Source organism: Diplotaxodon limnothrissa, linkage group LG11, assembly GCF_057381915.1.
Source record: "Diplotaxodon limnothrissa isolate DT_005_m linkage group LG11, D_limnothrissa_male_GT1.1, whole genome shotgun sequence".
Lineage (NCBI taxonomy): Eukaryota > Metazoa > Chordata > Actinopteri > Cichliformes > Cichlidae > Diplotaxodon > Diplotaxodon limnothrissa.
Genome location: NC_140606.1, coordinates 20,397,736 through 20,411,819, shown reverse-complemented (window position 1 = coordinate 20,411,819; position 14,084 = coordinate 20,397,736). Strand labels below are relative to the sequence as shown.

At 38.5% G+C, this 14,084-nt stretch overlaps 1 protein-coding gene across 1 annotated transcript in view; it reads left to right on the top strand.

Moving 5' to 3' along the window:
* The first annotated feature begins 5,105 nt into the window (after positions 1 to 5,105).
* Positions 5,106 to 14,084, top strand: part of plekhf2 (pleckstrin homology and FYVE domain containing 2) — a 34,250-nt gene continuing 25,271 nt past the window's right edge. The window contains exon 1 of the mRNA XM_085366319.1: positions 5,106 to 5,246. The gene's annotated coding sequence lies outside the window, so the exon portion shown is untranslated. The remainder of the gene's footprint in view (positions 5,247 to 14,084) is intronic.

Below are 14,084 nucleotides of genomic sequence, written 5' to 3'. Positions count from 1 at the left end.
TTTTTTTTGCTGTGCTCTCATTGAAGTGAATATCTCCCTTCACCACACCAGCCTCTCTGACTTATTTTCAACCAGTTCCTGTTATTGGCTCTCTTACTGCTGGCTGTCCTTACTGACCCCATAAAAACTGACCAAAGCCCTCAGAGCTGCCAGTTATGGCTTATTTTATACCTGTAAAGGGTCATGCTGCTGAAAGATTTTACACAAATATATATATATATATATATATATATATATATCATGCAGAGAAATTGAGGTAGTTTGCATCTGCAGTTTGAATAGAATGTGAAATTACAGAAAACAAAACAAAAATAAAAACAAAACATATCTGTAGCTGATTTGGAGAAAAAGGGTCCTTCACACAACACTACATCGACATTCGCTGCTCTCCCTGAAGAAACTGGTTCTTTTTGTATTTTCCTCTTTCTCGTCTAACATATCAGTCGGCTTGAAACCTGGACTGAACTTATGTGACTGCAAGAAACAAGATGACACACTCAAATTGCCTTCACACCTGAGATTAAATGTCATTGTTTGGAAAATCAGGTTGAGACAGGCTTGTCCCTTCTCACTACTGGAAATAGTTTGTTTGGTTTCAGTAAGGATGCTGCATGGGAAGAACACGAAGAAGATAGGACACATGATGGCCACTCACCCAATGTGAATTCAATTACTTGCTTTATTCTCACGTAGGTGCTATCAGACAATACACACACTTTTTACAAAGGACCTGGTACAACAAGCCTATCTAATTTCCTGTCTTAGTGAGCCACATATCCATGTTCTCACATACAGTTTAATCAGGTAAGGGCTGCATTGCATGTCATTGCAAAAATTGAAAGTCATCAGTCCAAATCATGTTTTTCCAATCTTCTGTTGTCCAATTGTAGTGAGGTTGTGTGAATTATAGCTTCAGTTTCCTGTTCATGGCTGACAGACGTGGCACCCAGTGTGGTCTTCTGCTGCTTTAGGTTTATGTGCTGTGTATTCAGAGAGGCTCTTCATATTTTCGTTGCGACAGTGTGAGTTAGTGTTGCCTTCCTAGCAGCTCACAGCAGTCTGGTGATTCACCTCTGAACTCAACAAGTCATATTTGCCCAAAGAACTACGGCTCACTGGATATTTTCTCTTTTTTCCCCACATCATTCTCAGACATCTACTTGGATTTATTCACTTAAATCAACTTTTCAATCACCTGTTCCGCTTAAGTCACTTCATTCTGATGTGTTGAGTTGCCGCCATATTATTGGCTGATTAGATATTGCATTGGTGAGCAGCCAAACAGGTGTACCTAATAAGGTATGCATGTAGACTCTAATATACCTCTGGGTGATTTAATGAAAAGATGAAGTGATAAAGTCGGTTAAATTATACAAATAATCATGTTAAGTGAAGTGAGTGAAACTAATTTTGTCACGAAAATATTCCCAATTTTCTCACATTTAAAGATGAGTTTAGAGAGCTTGTGATCAGACTTTTGTATGAGCACATCCACACCAGGGCACTGCTTTAGTATGTTGGTGTTGTTGTTACTCAAAATTGAAGGAAAACATGGTTTTACATAAAGGCAGTTGCAATGAGGGAAACACTTACAGCAGAATGCATTGAAATTAAGAAATTATGGTTATGTTTGAATTGGCCAGCTTCACTATTTAGTCCTGTAAATAGCAGTTTCAGTGGTACAGTGCACAACAAAGCTTGCTACACACCAGTAAGCAGCATACAAAGGCTGTGCATTAAATATGTCAGCCTAAACAATTGTGCTGTTTGAATGACAAAAGGGGAAATTAGATATCTCGTTCTGAGCCTGAACAGCAAAAGATAATAATAAATGTCTGTTTATAGAAATGCTCAGTCCAGACTGTAACATTAGTAGACTACTAATAGACTATGAAAAATTTGCACATGAGCCAATGTGAAATATGTGCAATATGTGTTAATTCCCCATGAATAATACTGAAGAGTAGTATATAATAGCACAGATACAGCCACAGTTTCCATGCTGCAATTGTTTAGCTAAAGTAGCCTAAGACAGAGGTGTCCAACTCCAGGCTTCAAGGGCCGGTGTCCTGCAGGTTTTAGATGTCACCCTGGGTCAACAAACCTGAATCAAATGATTAGTTCATTACCAGGCCTCTGGAGAACTTCAAGACTTGTTGATGTGTTGGATCAAGGACACATTTAAAACCTGCAGGACACCGGTCCTTGAGGCCTGGAGTTGGACACCCCTGGCCTAAGATGAAAATAAAGTTAGGTATATAGAGAAATGTCATTAAAATTGATTTAAAAGTTATGGAGAGCTAGATGTCATGTACTAATCTAAAATGAAATGTAAAAACAGCTGTATGCTACATGGTATAGCAAATGCAATACTGTGAGAGACTGGGAATGAGGGGGACAGTTAATTACAGTATAATTAATCTTATGTGAAGCTAAAGCTAAGCTAAAGCAGACCACGTTTGGATCATTAGGATCCCAGTGATGATCAGATTGGGTTCACAGACACTCTCTAACAGCAGACAATCTTTAAGGACATTTACATTATTCATTCCATTTACCTGCAGGTGAAACTGGGGTCAAACGTCTAGCCAACAGGCGTAGGTGGTCATGAATAATCAAACTTTTGTTTCAATAGATTCCAAAAAAGCCTACTGCGGGACAGAAGTACATGCCACAGGCATTTGTTTTAAAGCATATGCAGTGTTTCACAGTTTCTTTCATTTTTGCCACATTTAGATTGAAAACTACCTACAGAGAAGGGTGAGACGCATTAAACAATCAGCTGGAAGGAAGGAAAAGTGACACAAGTTGATGTGTAATGAATAAAAAACTAGACCCAAAGAGAAAAGTTAAATCCTTTGATGATAAGATGGAGAAGAAAAGCCAAGTTAAACTGGCCACCTTTGCCCTACAAGTTCTCATAAGGGTGAGGTAATTGGAAGCTCCAGGTTACGGACAATTAAGTAGTGGAAAAGCTTCTTAAAGTCTGCGACCCCTGGGCCACCTCACCTGGCTGGTAATCTAGTGTTGAATGACAGTGGACATAATCTTAAAGCTGGTGTTATGAAAGCTTTGAAAGCTCATTTCGTTAGGTGAACCTAACTGGATAATGAATTTCTTTTTTTCACTCAGCAGTCACATGATTCAAACTGAGAACAACCCGGTTAGGTCACGGGTGATTAGCGTTGCTGTAACTGTTGTTCACTAATCTCGTCTGTTCTAGTGCCTCACTGAGCATCACGATCTATAAAGGTTTGTAATCACCTCAGTCAGAGCTCTGTAGATAGACTCAAGAAGTGACTGTGATCAGTGAGTTTCCTGTTCCACTTAACGCCTTCTAATGTAAACTAGGAAAAAGATTATTTAGGACAAATATACATTATAGACTGACCGGGCACAACATTATGACCACCTGCCTAATACTGTGTTGGTGCCGCTTTTGCTGCCACAACAGGCCCTGACCCTCGAAGGCATGGACTCCACTAAAATCCTGAAGGTGTGCTGTGGTATCTGGCATCAAGATATTAGCAACAGATCCTGGAAGTCCTGGAAGTTGTGATGTGGGGCCTCCATGGATCGGACTTTTTTGTCCAGCACATCCCACAGATGCTTGATTGGATTAAGATCTGGGGAATTTGGAGGCCAAGTCAGCACCTCAATTATTATTTTATCATTTTTTATTTGGCTTTTAAGTTTGTGCTTTTTTCTCTTTTATATTTTTTCTTAGGGTGATGCAAAATGGCCTTGTAGCAGATTGGCCACCGTGTAGTACCAGGGGTGAAATCTCAGTCCATAGCATTTCATTTTCTGGCTCTTCAAATACTAAAATAACTTTCATAATTTTCTGGTTTCTTATTAAAAACATAGATAACCTCCATTATTTTCATCAGGGAAACATTCATCTCTCTTCCGTGTATTTCCCCTTATTGATTGTGTTGATTTTCATTTACTTTTCTTCCTTGTTTTCCCTTCTTTCACCTCCTAACATCAGCCCCAACAAAATCCATCTTACTGATGCAAACTCCACTAGAATAAAAACCAAAATCAGCTTTGCACTTGCTGATCTGAACTTGCTCATTCCATCCATATTTTGTCTGTTTGTAGGGAAAAATAATCTCCAAAGGTCCAAGTCTTTGTAAACATTCCACTCAGCAACACAAACTCAGACGCATAACCTTTGGAATTATTTATTAGAATTCATCTTTTTTAGCTGGAAGTTAATTAGTGCTAGTAAAAATAAATTCAGACTCAGTTAGTATAACTTAAAGTTCAAAACATTGAAGTAAACACTTTGTTACCCATCTTTCTCATTGCTTTTTCCCCTGCAGTTTTCCACCATGACTGATGAATTTATTTAAAGATGACAGTGATAAATAGTTGACATGTGAGCTTAGCAGCTTTCTCCAGAGATATTTTAGACCATCAAGCTTGTGTTAGCCTAAAATACCATACGAGCAAACAGCTAAAAGCTCTGGGGGAAGCACCAAAGTAGTCATTGGGTTTGGACATACAAATAACAATTTTCAAGATCCCACTGTCGCTAAAGTGCTTGCTCAGAGACGGTTATATGATTGTTGGATTTTTCTCTGTATGTATAATTGTAGGGTCTACCTTACAACATAAAGCGTCTTGAGGCAACTGTTGTTGTGATTTGGCGCTGTATAAATAAAATTGAATTGAACTGAAGGGAATTGAAGTTTTATATCCTTGCTTTAACCTGATTCATATTTCACCTCTTTTCTTAGTTACATTTCATCTTTTGTTCGATTGTTTCACTGATTCCTGTCTTGCACCCTGTGGTTTTGGGGGTTACTTTACTAAGTAATATAAGTGTAAAAACTTATTATTTAAATAATTGTCAGTTGTTTGCCGGACGAGACAAAACATGTGAAGTTATAAACCTGGATTCCGCTAATGATGATGGGCATTTTGGCATTAAAGTTGTGCCAGAATAAAATATGTCATTCACATTTCAGCTTTGTTTGAAGTTTCTTACATGTTCGCAGGTCAGAGACCGCACGTTAGTTTTGTATTTACCGGCTGTCCAGCGCGCCCTGAACGCGGCGCGGCGCTGCCATGTTGTTGTTGTATTTTCTGGGCAGCGGCGGAGTTTCCAGCTGCTGTAGCTGTCTGCGGACGCGGTGGGTAGTTTCGGTGGGGGAGGCACTGCTTTAATCACTCTATTTGGATTACAACCGAGCTTCAAGTAACAGCAAAAGTTGCCGGACAACAGGAGCTGCCGTCGGGTATGTAGTTTTCCACGTTTTTAAACTTGTCTCCGTTGGTGTCCTGTCACTCTTTGCTAAGGGGAGCTACGGCTTGCTCTGTGGTTTGCTTCTACTTTTTCCCATTCATGCTAACAGGCGGTAGCTTAGCGCAGTTGAGCAGCTATCTTTCTTTCCCCGGAGTTCCACACAGGGAGTTAAAATCGATAAGTTTTTTTGTAGTCTTAAAGTCGAAAAAGCGGAGTTGATTTTTGTTTGACACAAGCAGTAACAGGTGAACATTGTTTGGGAAGCTAACTTGGGAGCTAGCTGGCTAACGCTGCCAACTGACACCAGCTTGGAAAACTTACGGGGCAATAACTTGAAAAGTCACAGAAACTTCGTGTCGTATCGTGTTTAAGGTGTTTCAATGTAAAGAAAGAATAAACTGAGCGTGATGGTTTCAGTTTGCCTCACCAGCGGTGGCTTTTTGAGGACTGCGAGGAAAAGTCATTGCGGTTTATTTATTTTTAGCAAGTCAGGACAAGCTGAAAAGGGACAATTTATCAGCGTAGGGTAATATTAGCCTGATGCGTGGTTAAAGAAACTGACTTTTCCACCTAGTGTAAAGTTTAATATTTATTTGGACTAACTTCACCCACCTTTGCCTCACTGTGCAGGTAACCTACAATCAGTTAGAGGTCCAGGCTCTGTTATTACAGCTTTTGTGGAAGCGAATGTGCGAATCTGATTGCTGGTGAAACCTGTCTACCTCAAAATGGGAAGTCTGCAACGCCTTGCCTCTGCCTTAGTCAGGTTGCCCATTATTTTCACTTGACTTCTTCTTCCACTACACTGAGTCTTTGAACTTAAGGTTAGAGGACGATCACGTGTCTTCCCTGGCCAGTATTCGCGTTCTCTCCTGCAACTGATTAATTTTCAGTTAGAAGAAGATTTGTACTATTTTTAATTATAAAATCCCTAATTCGTGGTTTTAAGTTTTTCTTCTTTGTCCACTTTACAGTTTTAAGCTACCCCAAATAATTAGAATAACTCAAACAAAATAATTAAATAAATGACATCCACTTTCTGCTGCTTATCTGGGTACGAATCGGAGGGGCGGCAGAGATAACCAGACCTCACTATCCACATCAACTGCCCGTAGCTCTTCTGGTGTGACATGGAGACGTTCCCAAACCAGCTGAATGACATAATCTCTACAGCATGTACTAGACTTGTCCTTGGGTCCCCTCCCAGTCGGATGTTCCCAAAGCACCACACATAGGAGGTATCTAGGAGGCATCCCAGTAACCTCAGCTGGCTCCTTTTGATATAGAGGAGCAGTGGTTGTAGGCCCCTCACCCCTCCTGTAAGGGAGAGCCCAGAGGACCCTATGGAGGAAATTAATTTCCACTGTTTATACCCACAGACTCATTCTTCCTATCACTTCCCAGATGTTGACAGCTGTGCCTTAACACTTAACTCTCTTTTCATCACAATTGAGTGGTACAATGTTTATAACACTACCACTGCGTCTGTCAAGCTCTCACTCCATTCTCCTCTCACTAGTGAACAAAACTGCGTTGGAATAGTCCTCCATTTGAGGCAGAAACTTGTTCCCATGTTGGGGTGGGCACTCCGGATTTGGATATGGCTGCAATACTGGTGCTTCAACAAATCACTCCAGTGTGAGACAGTGGTAATCACTTGATGTATCTGACAGGATCATCTGCAAAAAGCAGAGACATGATTCTTAGACTACCAAGCGTGAAACCCTCCGCCTCTTGGCTGAATGTGAAATTCTGTCTTTAAAAATTATGAACAGAATCTGTGACAAAGGGCACCTCTGGCAGAGTGCAACACCCACTGGGAATGAATGTGACTTATTGCTGCCAATGCTGACTAAGCTCTCACTTTGCATCTGCATGGACTGATTAGCTTGTAACAACATGCCTGGTACTTCTTAATTCTGAAGCACCCAAGGGATGTACTGTACGTGACACACCGAGACATGCATTCAAATGCCTTCTCAAAATCCTTTAGCCTATTTGATCAAACTCCCACATGTACACTTGAACAAAAGAGTAAAGAGTATCCCCTTGTTCCCTCTTGCATTGTGGGTGTTACATTGTGACTAGATAGCTGTCGGTGTTGACTTTGGTGGCTGTCATCGCCCTGTTAGCAAACAGGATTACATTTACCTTTGGCAAAGGCTATTGTTTAAATTTTTAAAGAAAGTATTATTAAGTAGTATTAAACCACCCCCACTGTCTTCACCTTTTCTCATTTGTCTCCCACACTTACAAAAATAATGCTGGAACAGCTGGTGGTTTAAATGTAGTAATTAACAAATCTTTTCAACTCTTAAGCAAAGTACTATGTCATGGTTAACAAAATATTTTTGTTTTTTTGGACATATATTAATTTTTATTAAAAAAAGTATTTAGCTAGTTCAACTTGAAATAAAACAGTGATTCTCTAAATCTAACTAAATAGCTCTGGGGAAACAAATACAGTCTGTAAGCAAACATCTGTTATGACTGAGTGTAAAGAGCAGGAAGAGATTTACATATTGATAAGGATGCTTTCTGAACTACTTTGCGGTGACAGGCACAGCTGGGCTTAATAAACTTACCTATATGGAGCGTTTTTGTAGCGATCACTTTTGGAATTTCTGTAGGAAGAAGGTTAAACAAAAAAAGCACCCTCACACTCTAATAATCCTGTTCTAATATAGGAAAAACTCTGCTGTATTGCATTGATAGACTGAGTATCTCTGTGGGAACAAAAGGTTAAAGGAAACTGGGCGAGAGAAGATCTTGTTATAAAAATGTGTTTTCTTTTAATCAGACGTTTCATTAACACTTATAGCTGCGTAGGTTGGTAGTTATCTTATGTTCCAACATGACATGTCTTATAGTCTAATGGTTGCATTTGGATAAAGTTACATTTTTGCTTAAAACTGTGTTTCACGGTTCTAGAGTTGACTGCCTCTTTGCCTAATTATTGGTGATAATGTGTGAGATCTTTTTTTCATAATAAAACTGAAATGTCACCCACAGCTGAGTGTCAGGCCTTTCATAATTTAATATGGTCTTCTTTTTTAAGTTCACTAGTATTTCATACATTAAATGAGCTCAAGGTATATTTTCACTTGTCATGCTTTAGCCAAATGGCACCCAAAAGCCTAAGGGCCTACAATGTAGACTGATGTAAAGTAGAAGAAAGCAACAGATCTTCACTTTGAAGAGATTTTTGTATTTCCATAGATTTAAGTTATATTTCTAGGATAAAAATTACACTCACTGCCCCAAAAATACAGTTTTTAACATTCTCCCTTCTAAATATTTAAAATACCAACTATATTGTGTCAAGTATATAAAAGTTCCTTAAGAGCTTGTCCAAAAAACAGGTTAAAAATAGTAATTAACCTTAAATCTTTATAGTCAGCTGCCTCTCCAGTGAATCACAGTCCTTAGGTTTAGAACATGAAGTATTTCTCCACCTGCAGCCCCCTTGAAACCATAGACATTATAAAAATACGTACCTACCATGACACAGATTTAAGGCATTTGGGATCTATTGGACCATGGGACAAGAGACACAAGCAGGTGAATGTTGAGCATCACACAAGCAACCTGTACAGAAGACCAGCTGTAGGGAAAGAACAAGACAGGAATATACTGGACTGATCTATAAGCAGCACTTTCACTATAAGAGTGAGGAGATCAACTCTAGTATCAACTAGTAATCCAGTAGTAATCTTCTAAATAGAGTCTCTATACAAGAAACTCTTAACTTGTACCTAACCTTTTGAAACTGGGCAGCTTATTCAGTTTTAATACCAAAACTAGGGAAATAAAAGAACCCGGCATGCTTCTGAAGTGTCATGTGATTTTGGGAGTCTGTTACTGACTACTTCCTTAGATGGCTGAAAGTAGAACGCTGGGTGGGAAATTACCATCAGTCTTTATGTAATGAGAAAAATGGGACCTAATTAATGACTCCCTGGAAGAGAAATTGTGACTTTCCGTTTCTATTCCCCAAACAATGCACCTGGTAAATTGCAGCACCCTCCTCTTAGGTGGTAATCATCCATTTATTGTGATTTATCCAACGCTGCAGCTTTTGGATGATCTTCTAAGTTTGCAAGTAGCAAATCAGTCAGCCAAGATATCTTCTTCCTTTTCGTGTTTGAATGTGGTTCAAACTAGTTCTTCCAGAACTCCTGGGCAATGTAAAGTACACTCAACTACCCGAGGAACCAGGAACCCCTTTACCCCTCATCTCACTTTCGAAGTAGTCAGATCTGGCTCTGAGTAATCCAATATCCTGCACATAATCCAACGTGTCAGTTATAAATGGATGCAGATAAGGACAGCGGGTCATTTCCTGACTGACACATCAAGGAGGTCACAGATAAACAAAAACAGATTATCTAAACAGTGAGTGCTTCGTTTACTGTTTGTGAGGATGAGTATCCTTTGGAATCTGTAGAAATCTGCACATGCAAAGCACAGTTTTAAAAATATACATTTTTAAGCACTTTCCTCCTGTATACTTTGTAGCACACAGACAAAATGGTGCAAAGATAGTAGGGAAGCGTATCATTTATGTGATTTGCAGACAGAAGTGCACAGCCAGCATGTTGTTAAGTCCTAACATTTCATCATAACGTTTTGTCTTTCAGGCTGTTAATGTGTAAAATTGGTGCACCTACCTCATCTTTTCTGCACCATGGTCTCTCTATTTATCCCACTAAAACAAGAACAAAAATGAAGAAATGAGATAAATTAGCAAGCTTTAAATTAAAAGAGACAAAAATACTCTCTGTGTGGTTTTGTTTACGCTAGGCCATTTTAGCTGCTCGCCACAGCCCTGTTCATTTTAAGGAGTCCAGAGGTTTCTGTATGCACAGTCTCACGCTTGTTGTGTGTGGGGTAGGGATAGCTCAGTAGGTAGAGTGGTTGCCCCATGATCGGAAGGTCGGGGGTTCGATTCCCCTTAACAGCTACCCTGAGGTACCCCTGAGCAAGGTACCGTCCCTACACACTGCTCCCCGGGCGCCCAATGGCTGCCCACTGCTTCACTGAGTGAATGGGTTAAATGCAGAGAGCAATTTCCCCACGGGGCTCAATAAAGTACAATAATAATGTAATAATAATGATATATGCAGGGATGGTGATATGGCAAGATAGTGAGGGAAGTTAAGTTTAATATGAATTTAAAGAATGTAATATTGCTATTATGCATTAGTGGGAAGAAAAAAACCCCTAAATATTGTCATGACTGGCAGACTGTTGGCAATCACCAGCACAACCCTAATTTTCTTTAGTTATGGAGGATGTTTAATTGCATATTTAGGAGGGCTTACTAATATTAGTAATATGTTAGACCGCTTCTTGTAAGTGGTTTAGTTTGAGTTGTATAATGTGTGAAATGTGAGTTTTGTTGAAATCGAATAACAAATATGCTATAAGTTGAAAAGTTGCTGGGAATAGTTCCTCTGCCAAGACAGAACGAAGCTTTTTAATTACAGCTCCTTGGCTTTTTGTCCTCCTGCAAAAACTAATAGGCCAAATTATGTAAAACTTTCTTTAGAGGAGTGGGTTCTATGCTCAGCGCTAGAGTTGTTTCTCTATATATCTGCTCTCATTAAATATATATCTGCTCTCATCAAATCATGACATCACAACTGTCTGAAACCCAAGCTTTTGGGTCATAGATATTATGTAAGCATACACAGATCTCATTATTGTGATATATATATATATATATATATATATATATATATATATATATATATATATATATATATATATATATATATATACACGCACGCGCGCACACACACACATGGGAAAAAAGAGGGGGAAAAAGCAAAATTGATACCCTTTAAATCTACAAAATAGGGCATTATACTTTATGGCTCTCCAACTGCCTCTCTAGGCATTGTCTGCCTATAAACCTCAGTTTAAGGGATTGTTGTGACTCAGGATGTGGATGTTATTTTAGAGATAACATTCATGAGAGGGTGAAACTGAACAAAGATGCTCTACAGTGATCTGAGAACTATTTGTGTTTGTTATCAAGTCATTATCTATTGATACAAGATATGAAGCCATTAAAAAATGAATGGACACTGTGTATCCTACTTCTTTTAGTCTCTCTCTGCTGTATAGCTAACATTAGCTAGACTGTGCTAATATAAGGTTGAACAGAGCAGCTTAATTGTGAGTGGACTTTCAAATTTAGTCCTGTTTTAGAGTAGATGTTTGTACTTAGTAGCACCTTGTTTCAACTAGTAGATGACACTGCATTCAATAGTAATAAGAACTATGCGTAATTATTCTAGTGGTGCATGTTTTTTAATTATTTATAGGCCTCTTGTAACATTTGTTACGAGAGTGTGTCCCACAAAAATAGTGTCTTTGTGGTGAAAGCGAGGAAGAAGGTGCATATGTAAGCATGTGTGGAGGCACACCCATCTTTTCTCCAGCTCCACCGCCTGGATTGCAGTGCGCAATGTGATATCCCCGTGTTGGTGGTGTTCTGTATTATCATAACAGTGATGGTCCAGGCTCAACTGACCCGTCACGTTGTCCTAACATTCAGCAATTTTTAAAATTATCACTAGCAACCCAACATTAGTAAGCTATATTTGGCTAACAGGAAATCTAACTTGATGCTGCATTTATTATATTGTATAAATTATTAAAGAAAACTGGAGACAGCTGAATCATCAAAGACTGTCACACCAAGAGTAATCTGACCAGTTTGCTCATAGGGAAACACTAGACTTGAAAGTCCTGTGCTAAATTGAGTGCATTGTCCAATAGTAAATCTCTCAAGCTTTTGTTTCAGACAGGTGAAAAAGTGAATTGTAAAATATACTCTGTGTGGGGAAAATGCTGCACCTCAGTAGTTTATTTGAACTCGTTCTAGAATACAGGAGATTGGACTTAATGCACTTACAGGTGACAATTCATTTTTTTTTTTTTTATAACTTTTTATTTATCATTTTACAGAGCAGAAGTGTTGTACAATTGAATAAATCATGCTGTCTTTCTGTTTTTGGACATTGAACAAGCCTTTTGATCATGTAGGTCAGTACTTTGAATATCTTTTCAATTATAAAAAGCATTAAATATTTGCATAAGTCACATACAACAGCTTTTCTATGAGACTAATAGGGGACTAAAGTAACAGTACAAAACTAAGAAGAAGAGCATGTCCTGTAAGCATCTACTTTCAGCATTAGTACTTCTCATTTTCATTTCAGGCCACACCATTACTCAACACTTAAAGGTCTTCCATAGTAAGTCACAGTTTCACTTCGGGTTTTTTTTTTTTAATGTGGCCCCAGCAGAGCATGTTTTACTTTTGTTACTCTAATTTGGCTTGTCTGTGTCATTTGTGCTCATGAACCATGTCCAGTTTTTCAGATTTCATGTCGGTGCTTATTCTTGTTAGATTTAAAGTATTATTATCCTACACTGGAAAGCTTTTTAGTGTTAGGCAAACAGTCTACTGAATATACTCAGCCTGTGCAGTGACATGAAGTAACATGGTTATAATCTTTATATTTCTCAGAATATCATTTTTCCTTCCTACAGATGCTCAGGGGTGTAAAACAAAGCCAGGCTTTCTTGTATTAACCTGCTTGACATAACTTACAATCACAGTCAGAAATAATGAGTATCACAATGAAGATTAGTTTCTCCGGAAACCCAGGCGCTGTGCTTCAAGTGAACGCTCACTTAAAAGGGGCGATTGGCATTTTACTAACCCATTAATCTTACTTAACTGTTTTTACGTTTTTTAATCTTATCACTGGTGCATCTCAGTGTGTTTGTTTTGGTTGTCTGTCATCAAGTTTGTATTTGACCTGAGAGAGAGAGAGAAATTAATAAATACTTAATAAATAATCAGAAATTTAGTAAGAGAAATTATTTTGTTGTTGGGATAATTTTCAGTTGTCAAATTGATCATTTGAATATTTCCATTTCTTAGGTAACTATTCTATAAGGTATCATTGTCATGATGTCATCCAGCATGTTATCAGATATTCATTTGTTGTGTAGATATCTGGTTTCTGTTTAGGGGATTCATGTTTTATTTAAAAAAAAAAACATGTAAATATATACCGTCTCTTCGTGTCCAACTGACATCAGTCACAGCAGTAGTTATACTTCAATTCACATCATTGTTGCTGGCTCAAACTTGCTGGTAGATTTCATACTGTCATACCAGAAATTTTTTCATTGTTTGCACAGAAGGAAATCCCCCCCCCCCCAAAAAAAAAACAAACAAAAAAACTATGTACAGTATCCAAGTGCTTCACAACAATATCTTGTTTTCCTGGCATAGGGACAGCTCTTATTCTCTGCTGTGTTCATTGGTTGAGTGAGCAGCGAGGCTTCAGAGTGTGACAGTAAGCGTGGTGCACAGTGGGAGGGAAAAACTATTAGAGCTTTTGCTCCTTGTAAATTTCTTTCAAAGACAATTATTGTGCTGTCATTTCTGTTGCAGTTCCTCATGAAGCAATGTCTCGAACCTGTGTGGTGATTTTTGTTGTGAGTCTTTGCTGCAGCTGCCACTATAGATTACTACAAAGCTCCAAAGCTCAACTCAAGACATTCAAGACAGCTAGATTTACAATAATAATTTCACAGTGTACATATTTGTCTGTTTATATGCTGCATACTAAAAAATAGTAACCTCATGTTACTATAGGGTTGCCTTAACATCGAAACTTTTTTCACACCTTTGTTTTTCCAAGAAAAACAAGATGACTATATTAATCTTCTGCTAAAGTAGCACATTTGTCTATAAGTACACTTTATGGTGTTTCCATAGCTCTCTGAAATTAAGGGGATC